This window comes from Megascapheus bottae, chromosome 3 (genome assembly GCF_031878675.1).
Source record: "Megascapheus bottae isolate mThoBot1 chromosome 3, mThoBot2.hap1, whole genome shotgun sequence".
In the NCBI taxonomy this organism is placed as follows: Eukaryota; Metazoa; Chordata; class Mammalia; order Rodentia; family Geomyidae; genus Megascapheus; species Megascapheus bottae.
This window is the reverse complement of record NC_143511.1, coordinates 9,033,359-9,043,288: the sequence shown is the minus strand read 5'-3', so window position 1 is coordinate 9,043,288 and position 9,930 is coordinate 9,033,359.

The following is a 9,930-nucleotide window of genomic DNA, read 5'->3' as shown; positions in this document are numbered from 1 at the left end:
TAATAATGTGAAAATACTAACATAATGAATATGATGGGAAAATACTAGAATAATGAATATGTTATGAAAATACTAGATGAATATGATGTGAACATACTAATATAATGAATATGATTAGAATGAAAGAACAATGGGATGAAATATAGCTAAACTACTTCTAGAAGTATATTGTTAATGCCAACTTGTATCTAAAGGCATATGGCCATAAGAGATAAAACCACTAGAACAGGGAATGGGGCAGTAACGATGGAAACTGCCAGCATCCAGGCACACGGGATAGAGTAATTGCAAATGGCTAAGAACCAGACACCTTGCCATAGGAGAAAAGGTAAGAACCCAGCACACCCCTGGGCACAACTAATTGAAAAGAGACTTTTCTGGGCCCTAACCAAGCAAAATAAACAAGAAGGAGTTTGGGCCAGAGAGGAACAGCCAATGCCCAATATAACCAAAAGACCAAAAATGAGGGTCAGCAATTCTTCTGGCCTTAACCAAGACTGTGGTTTGAGGATCTTTGCTCTACAGGAGCTACTCTTGAGCCGAGAGGACTGATGAGGACTGATGGGGCCCCATAGCTCATACCATGACAGGACTGGGAACTGCATCTACCAACTGACTGGCAGGCCCTGTTTAACTTAGAAACTAAGAGATGTCAGAGTGGTGGGTCCAGCATGTGCACTGGATAGGCAGGCTAAAATTAGGCAAGTTAGGACTAGAATACAGGAACTGTGTTAATTCTGCTAAGCTATGTTAAATCAATAAACTGTTGGTGAATTATGTCCCCTTCTCAAGAGAAAGGCCCATAAAAAAACAGAAACAAAAACAGAAAATCATCAGAAGATGGTTGCTCAGGCCTGTAGTCGTAGCTACTCAGTAGGCTGAAGACTGGGATTGCAATTTGAGGCAGGCCAAGCAAAAAAGCCTCTGAGACTCTGATATCCAATTGACCAGAAACAAAGCAGGAAATTGCTGTGGGTCAGGGTGTAGAGTGGCAGCCTTGAGTGTAAATAGGTAAGGAAAACATGAGGCCCTGAGTTCAAATACCAGGCCTTGGGCAAAAAATAAAATAGAATACAAAACAGCCTTTTAATTGCCTGTAATATCTACCGTACTGTTGTCTCTGGGTTCCTTCCTTGACTGCTCAGCCACTAGTAGTCCAGTTTGCTTGTAGTAACTTTAGGGTATGGTGTTGAGAAGATGGTACCTTACCCATTATTTCTTAGCTTCAGATGCTCCCAACTTTGCTCTGTTGCTTGGTGCTCAGAGAGCCCTCCTCCAATCCAGGGCCTAGGAGAGACCTAGACCACAAGACCATAACAGCAAACATTAAACACAGCTTCCCTGGGTTAATAAGAATAGGTTGGCCCAGGGAACTCTGGGTGCTCTGGCCCAGAGCCATTTGTGAGCACAGGTATCTCTGGGCTAGCCAGACCCAGGCCTTTGAGGAGACAGAGACTTGGACTAGAAACAATGGGGCCCAAGGATTCTGGCAGATTTTAAAGCTCTGGAGGGGGAATAGAAAAGAAAACCCTCTTTTACTGAGGGAAGCTGAGTGATGGGGGAGGGAATGCAGAGAGGTCATAAAGCTACACGTTATAGGCAATTGAACAGCTATAAATTTTTAAAATTCAATTTACATTCTTTTATTTTTCTTACTGATTATAGAAAGATGATATGCAGCGGGATTATGTCAACAGTCAGGTCATGTGTATATTGATGTTGAAACAGTGGCATCCATTTCCTCACTATCTCCCAGTTTTTCCCTCTATCCCCACCCACAAGTTTTTGGTTTTTGCCAGTCCTGAGGCTTGCACTCAGGGTCTGAGCTTTGTCCCTGAGCCTCTCTGTGCTCAAGGCTAGTATTCTACACTTGAGCCACAGCATCACTTCCAGCTTTTCCTGAATTGTTATTGGAAATAAGAGTTCACAGACTTTCTTGCCAGTGATGGCTTTGAATCCTGATCCTCAGATCTCAGCCTCCTGAGAAGCCAGGATTATAGTTTAGAACCACTGGTGCCCAGCACCCACCTACAAGTTTTAGAGATTATTTTCAATATAATATCCAGAGAATACCACTGCTGCATTTCTCCCACCATTCCTCCCCCCATTCTTCCTAGGATATAGAATGAGAACACCGGATGAAAAGAAAGGGGAATAAAAAATGTGAGAGGCCAGTAGTTCACGCCTGTTATCTCAGCTGCACAGGAGACTGAGGACTGCAATTCCAAGTCTGCTCAAGCTGGAAAACCTTTCAGTTTCTAACATCCAATTAAACACTGGAAAATTGGAAGTAGCATTATGACTCAAAGTGGTGGGATGCCTGCCTTGAATGAAAAGCTTAGACAGAGGGCCCAGGCCTTGAGGTCAAGCATGCTGACATACGAGAAAAAAAAAGAGAAAGAGGAAAGGAAAAAAAAAGCAGCCTCTTGTCTCTTTTTCCTGGTGATCAGTTTGCTATTATTTTTTATGAAATCTTTGTGTGTGTGTGTGTGTGTGTGTGTGTCTCTGTGTGTGTGTGTGTGCCTCCATATGTGCATATGTACATGACTGTGTGTGTTCGTACTAGGGTTTTAAGCAGAGCCTTATGCTCTCCCTTAACTATTTCTACTTGAAGCAGAAAACTTATAAGCCAAAGCTCCACTTCTGTCTTTTTTACTGGAAGACTGGAGATAAGGTTCTCTTGGATTTGATTGCCCAGGCTGGCTCTGGACCTTGATTCTCACATCTCAGCTTCCTGTGTAGCTAAATTACAGGCGTGAGCCACCTTGTGCAGGACTAATTGAAAGTCCTTGTTATCTTCTTGGTTAATGAGAGGAAGAACCATATGGGCCCAGTTTTGAAATCAGAAACCCAGTATGAAACTGTCTGCACCATTATTGTACCTGAAACTGGGACTTTAGACTCCAGCCATCAAATCAAGGAGTCCTACCCACAAAAGGTCCAGCCACTCTCCTAGAGAAGCCAAATAAAGTGATATGGTGAAGTGTGAGTAAAGGATATTTAGTTTATAGCAGGCTTAGGAAGATAGCACTACTTCTTCAGCTGTCTTCAGAGGTACAGATATTGATTTTAGGTTAAATAGGGAGGCTTAGGGGAAGGCAGGGAGAAGAGCTTGCATACAAAAAATAGTCCCAAATCCCACGGTGGCCTGGTTGACCACTAGTGAGCTCAGACATTGTCCCTAGAAGAATTCCAGAGAAGTTGTTATCACTTGATTACAGGAACAAAACAGGGACCAAATTATCTCCTGAGATTTGGGCCATTGGTTTTCATCTGCTAAGACGCATCTTAAGGCTGTTGTTTCCACACAGGATGCTTCTCAGGGAGTCTTTATTTCCTCCTGGTGCCCAAAGGTGATTGTGAAAGAATGCAGCACAGAATAGTTGATATCCAGATAGGAGGCCATTCAGTGAATTCACAAAGCCTGGCAAAAACATCTAAAAGGTTGCATCTTACATACCAAGATCTGCTTTGGATCTAGTAAATCTGTTCCCTGTTCACTTGGATTTAGAGTTTGTGACTGAGTGTCACTGGGGACAACTGAGAGCACATGGAGGCTAGGACAGCTATTGGCCCACAGGCTCTGGAACAGAGAGGGACAGCAGCCACCACATCCAATCCCAAGAATCACACACATGCTCCCTGCAGTGTCTCTAGAACCTTCCAAAGACAGACCTTCAATACCTAGCATTTTGCCCTATGCTAAGGGGGTCCCCCTCTACTTTGGGCAAAGAAAACACAGCACCTGAGCACCGCACAGGGATCTGCCAGACCCACACACAGCTGACCTCTGCCTGCTGTCACTACCCTCCTCTCCATCATCCTTTTAGAGAGCATTTATAAAAATTTTTATTGCTTTTATAAAGCTGAGATACAAAGGTGTTAAGTTGCAAAAGTAGCTAGGATTATAGGCAAGACACATAGTATTTGTCTTGCTCTCTCCCTATTTATGATTTTGCTAATACTGATGCTTGAACTCAGGCCTTTGGCATTGTTCTTTTGCTTTATCTTTCAAGGGGAGTGTGCTTTAGTACTTGTGCCACAGTTCTACATGTGGTTTTTTGTGGTTGATTACATGTAAGTCTCATGGACTGGTGTTTCTACCTGGATTGGCTTCCAACCACAATCCTCAGATCTCAGCCCCCTGTGTAGTTAGGATTATTGATCCCTGGCACCCAGGAGAGCAAATATTGTCAGTGTAGCATGGATGAGCAGAAGGGAGAGCACCTCTTTCTCCCCTGGGCTGTTGTGTGGCCACCCCAGGAAGGTAGGCTAATGTGTGGTGTTCACCAGATGCCAGGGCAGCGGACTGCCCTGACTGCAGAAGCAGGGGGGCTTCTAGACAGTACATTTTGGCTACTGCACGTGGGAGTAGGTACTTCTGGCATGAAGAAGGTGGTGTCCCTGGCTGACGTTGCACACACAGTGGGGCTCATGAGGAACATCCCAGAGGATGATCCCACCCCAGTGTCCTCAGTGTTCAGGGGACACCCCACAAGAGGGTGTGCAGCAACAGAAACCCATAGCTCAATCAAGAGCCTGGTCAGAAAGCCACAGACAGGACTTCAGAGAAGCAAAGCTATGAGTGCCTATGTGGCAGTGCCCCCTGGGTTGGAACTTCCCTCCTCTGAGCCTCAGTTTCCAAATGTCCAATATGGATTTCCCCGTTGCCACATTGTAGTCTTTCTGAGGAAAACTACACGAGGTAGTCCTTGTTAAAACTTCAGATAGCCAGGTCGTTGTGTCTCTTGCCACTAATCCTAGCTACTCAGGAGGCTGAGATATGACGACTGTGACTGAAAGCTGGTACTGAGTCAGTGAGACTCTTATCTCCAAGAAACAACCAAAAATCTACAAGTGGATTTGTGGCTTTAGGCACAAAGAACAAAACTTGAACCAAAAAAAGTATAAGTTTAATGCCCGCCCCCTGAGTTCAAATCCCAGGACAGTCTCACAGGCAAATACAAACACACACACACACACACACACACACACACACACACACACACACACACACCCCAAAACATAACAAAAATTAAATAAAGCACAACACTCCCCACTACTATAATTGCCTACCACTAGTCCTCCTGCTATCTAGCTCCTCTGACTTTGGCCTCTCTCCAACCCCACTACCTGTGACAGGAGCTCCCCTTCCAACTGCCAACTTTGGCTCTTTGCAGCTGGCCAGACAGGCAAGACAATGGGTGATGAGTAACGCAAGAGGATTGTGTTAACAGCACAGTAATCAAAGTATGTCTAGTTCTTGGAATTAGCACATGAATAAAATCTTATTCTATCAATTGCATGCATTCTATGCAATTTTGTGTGAATAAACTGGTGGTTTGTGGTGCCTGTGTGCGAGAGTGCATGTGTGTGTGTGTGTGTGTGTGTGTGTGTGTGTGTGTGTGTGTGTGTGTGTATGTGTGATGATACTGGGTTTGAACTCACGGATTGCGTGCTGTTGCTTAGCTATTTTGTGCAAGGCTGATGCTCTATCACTTAAGCACAGGTCTACTTTTGATTTTTTTTTATGTGGTTTACTGCAGAAAAAAGTTTGATGGATTTCTCTGCCTTGATTGGCTTTGAATCTTGATCCTCTCAGCTCCACATACTAAGTAGCCAGGATTATAGGTGTCAGGTACTGGGGCTCAGATTTGGTCAGATGTTAGTAAATGCCAATCATGACTTTACCAAAGGCCAGTAGGAGTCTAAACGTGATACTTATGGGAAGGTTGTCTGAAAGGGACATTTCCAAGAAGTATTTGTGTGTTTATGTGTGCCTGGTGCTGGGGATCAAACCTAAGACCCAGCACTTGCTAAGCAGAGGCTGTGTCAGTGTACCACTGGGAAGCCTAAGTTAATATTGAAGTTGTATGAACTTCAGCGAAAAGGTGTTTTTTAACAGGCCCCACCGGAAGGTCACTCTGAACTAACTCTAAACCAGCAGAGATAGCAGTTTCAAAGAAAGTAATAAATTACAGCCTACTCCCAGTGATTTGAGGCCCCAGGATAAAATAACCATCGAAACATCCTGTGATAACCATTGAGATACCCTGGCCAGCTGCCCTTCAGCTGCCCTGCAGCTCGGCACATATCCCCTAGCACTAGCCAATCAATTAATAATACATCAACCCTGTGAGCTAACCCTATAGAAACCGTGTACAACAGGAAGTCAGGCCTCTCAATTCAGACCTGCTGTGTCAGTGTCGGTCTTGAGTCCAGGCTTGAGCTTGCAATAAGGACTCTTGTGCTCTTACATTGGATTCAGCTCCTTGGAGGAGACCCTGAAATCTGGACCGTATCTTCAGAATGAACAATTCAATTTTCAACAGAATTAACTTAGGTTTGGTCTACAGTCTAGACAGTAGCCATAAACCTAGAGTATCTTGCTATCTAATAGCTTCACTTGTGTCTAAGTATACTGTGCAAATAGGAACAGCAGCTAACATAACGAGCACTTGCTTGAGCCAACAGTTTCAAGGGCCTTGCAAATGGAATAGGATCTGTTACTGTCAACTGTTTATAGGAGAATTAGGGGCCCAGTGAATTTGACTGAGAGAGGCCAGCAGGGAAGACTGAGATCAAACATGGCAGTCTAGTTCCAGATCACAGGCTATTAACCACCACCCTGGTTTAGTTCTAGGTATATTTTATATTTTAAGTTTTTGTGTGTGTTTGTGCTAGTACTGGATGAATGTATTTTCCTTTAGCTGTTTTTGCTCAATGCTGGTGCTGTACGACGTGAGTCACAGCTTTCCTATCGCCCTTTCATGGTTTATTGGCAGTCAGGCTCTCAGGGTCGTCTCTCCGGGCTGGCTATCCACTGTGGTCTTCATAGCTGAGCCCACTGAGCAGCGGCCAGGAATCATGATATATTCTTGTGTCCCTCCGCTCAGTTCTTTGGGCTGCTGTATAAATTACTATTGTTGTCTTTTCACCTAACGAGAAACTTGCACAAAATTTAATTTTAAACAACAAATTTTCCCTCCTGAGTCCAGGTGCATCAGCTCCGGTGGGTTTGTGGTTCAGATAGACATGGCCGAGTCCAAGAACCACACTGCACACAACAGTCCAGGAAATGGCACAGAAATGGCGTCAGGACACCCAGATCACAAAGATACGCATCTCTGAAGGGGAGGACCCCAAGTTCCTGAGGAACATGCGTGTTCTAAGAAGCACAACAAGAAGGGTTTTAAGAAGATGAAGGCCAACGATGCCAAGGCCATGAGAACGTGGCCCAAGGCCATCAGACCCTGAGAAGCTCAAAGCAACAAACACAAGTTCCACAGCAGGCTACCAGCAAGCTCCAGCAACTTGCCTACATCGCCCACCCCAAGCTTGGGAATCACATCCATTCCTACATTTCCAAAGGTCTTAGGCTCACCTGGCCCAAGGCCAGGGCCCAGGCCTTGGCTAGGGCACAATCCAAGGCCCAGACTCCAGCTGCAATGCCAGCTAAGGCCCAGGCCCCAGCTCCTAAGGGTGCTCAGGCCACAGCCTCCTAAGGGTGCGCTGACTCCAGCCTCTAAGCTGGAGGGCTCTGTGAAGGCCCCACAGAGAAGACCTTTGTCTGCCAGTGTGATGACAGGTGAACTGCTGTGGCTCCCTGGCTGCCATCTAGAGGGTGGGGTGTGGCCTGTGTCAATTCTACCAATAAACCTGAGGCAGGAAGACAAAAGTAAATCAATGAATAAATAAATAAATAATGTTTTTTTTGCCAGTCCTGGGGCTTGAACTTAGTGCCTGAGCACTGTCTCTGAGCTTCTTTTTACTCAAGGTTAGCTCTCTGCAACTTCCCAGCTTTTTGCATGTATGTGTGATACTGGGAATTCCAACCCAGGGCTTTACATGCTAGGCAAGCACTCTACAATTAAGCCACCTTCCCAGCCCACAATTTTAATTTTATACTGTAGTCCATGACAACAATTTAGAAATAAAATATGTTTTGTATTTAATTATGTCATTTAAGTTCCTTTCTGCAGTTAGCAACGGAAGACAAATTTAAACACACACACACACACACACACACACACACAATTTCTTAAGATACTTAGCAGAAATGGAGGAAGACATTTCTAGTGGAAATTTATGTGAAAAATTCAATAATATCATTTCTGATTGGCCTTTTTGATTCTCTTGGTTTTTGCTCCACAGCTGTCCATCATTATGGTACCAAGTGAATAAGAAAAAATAGAGAAAGCTATTCCCTTACTGGCATGCTATCCAAGGTATTAGATTACTATGTTGGGTGTAAATCCTGAATTTGTTACTTTACTAATTTTTTGATATATCTAATTGTCCAAACTTCTAATTTCCCAGGAAAATAGAAGTAATGATAGCACTTGAATTATGAGGACTAAATGAATTTACTATTGAAGAGCTTCTAGGCAGTGGATTTATTATGATTGGGCTCCATAAATGTTACTATTTTTAGAATTATCATGAATAACTCTCTAAAGTAGCTACCGAAGTATACTAATAACTTTGCTCTTCTATGATATTGAAAAGTCTATTTTCCTTTTTAAAATTTGTGTGTGCACGTGTGCATATATATGTATGTGTGTGTGTGTGAGAGAGAGAGAGAGAGCAAAAGAGAGAGAAAGAGAGGGAGAGAGAGAGAAAGAGAGAGAGAGAGAAGGAGACAGAGAGAGAGAGAGAGAGAGAGAGAGAGAGAGAGAGAGAGAGAGAGAGAGAGAGAGAGAGAGAGAGAGAGAGAGGGGGGGGGGGAGAGCCCATACATGTGGGAATGTACCTGGGTATGTGCCCAGTATGTGCTTGAACTCAGGGCCAGGGCACTGTCATGAGCTTTTTGGCTCTAGTGTAGTGTTCTACCACTTAATCCACTTCTTACTTTTTTGGGGACGTGATTAACTGGACATCTGAATCACATACATTCCTGACCAGGCAGTCTTTGAACTGGGATCCTCAAATCTTAGCCTTCTGAGTAGCTAGGATTACAGGCATGAGGCATTATCTCCCAGTTGAAACATCTTTGGAAAATCTTTTCTGCATTACATTTATTTAGTACATTATATTTAATTAGTGGTTTCAATCGAACATGTCACTTTCTGAGTGCAATGCATGTTGATCCATGCCACGCCTTCAATCATTTTTCCCAATTTCTCCCAATCTTTTCCATTTCTCAAGTTACCTAGGTCCATTTTGATATAAAATTCCTCACTCTTCCTCTCTCTCTGGATCAATCTGATGTAGGGCATCTGAGCTGTTTCCTTAACATGGTTGTATAGTAATTAGTGCATCAATGAACATGGAGGTATATCTATCTATCTATCTTTCTTTATTGTATACTGACTTTCAGTCTTTTGGATAAATTCCCAAGAGGGTTACTGCTGGAACATAAGAAGTTCTAAATACCTATCTTACCTGAAAACTCTTTTTAAAATTTAAAGAGCTTGTAACATAGTGTATTGGAAATAAATTATTTTCACTATAGACTATTAGAGGTAGAATGATGTAAATTATATGCATATTTTTCTAGCAGTACTTTTTTTTTCTGCTGGTCATGGGGTTTGAACTCTGGGCCTGGGCACTATCCCTTTGCTCTTCAGCTCAAGGCTATTGCCCTGGCCCTTGAGCCAGGGGCCACTTCCGGTTTTCCTAGTGGTTAATTGGAGATAAGAGTCTCATGGTTTTAGTACCCTGGCTGGCTTTGAACCCAGATCCTCAGATCTCATCCTCTTGTGTAGATAGGATTACAGGAGTGAGCCACCACTCCTGGCTTTTTTGTAGCAATTCTGAAAAATGGATACACAGGGAAGAAAGAAAATGAGTTGAGAGAAGAAGGCCAGTAGTTGTGGAGACATACAATTGGTAAATTCATAAACTAGCCAATTCAAGATTATGATGTATGTACATATGTATACATGCATTGATGAGTTCATAGAAACATACACACTCTGAAGAGAGGTT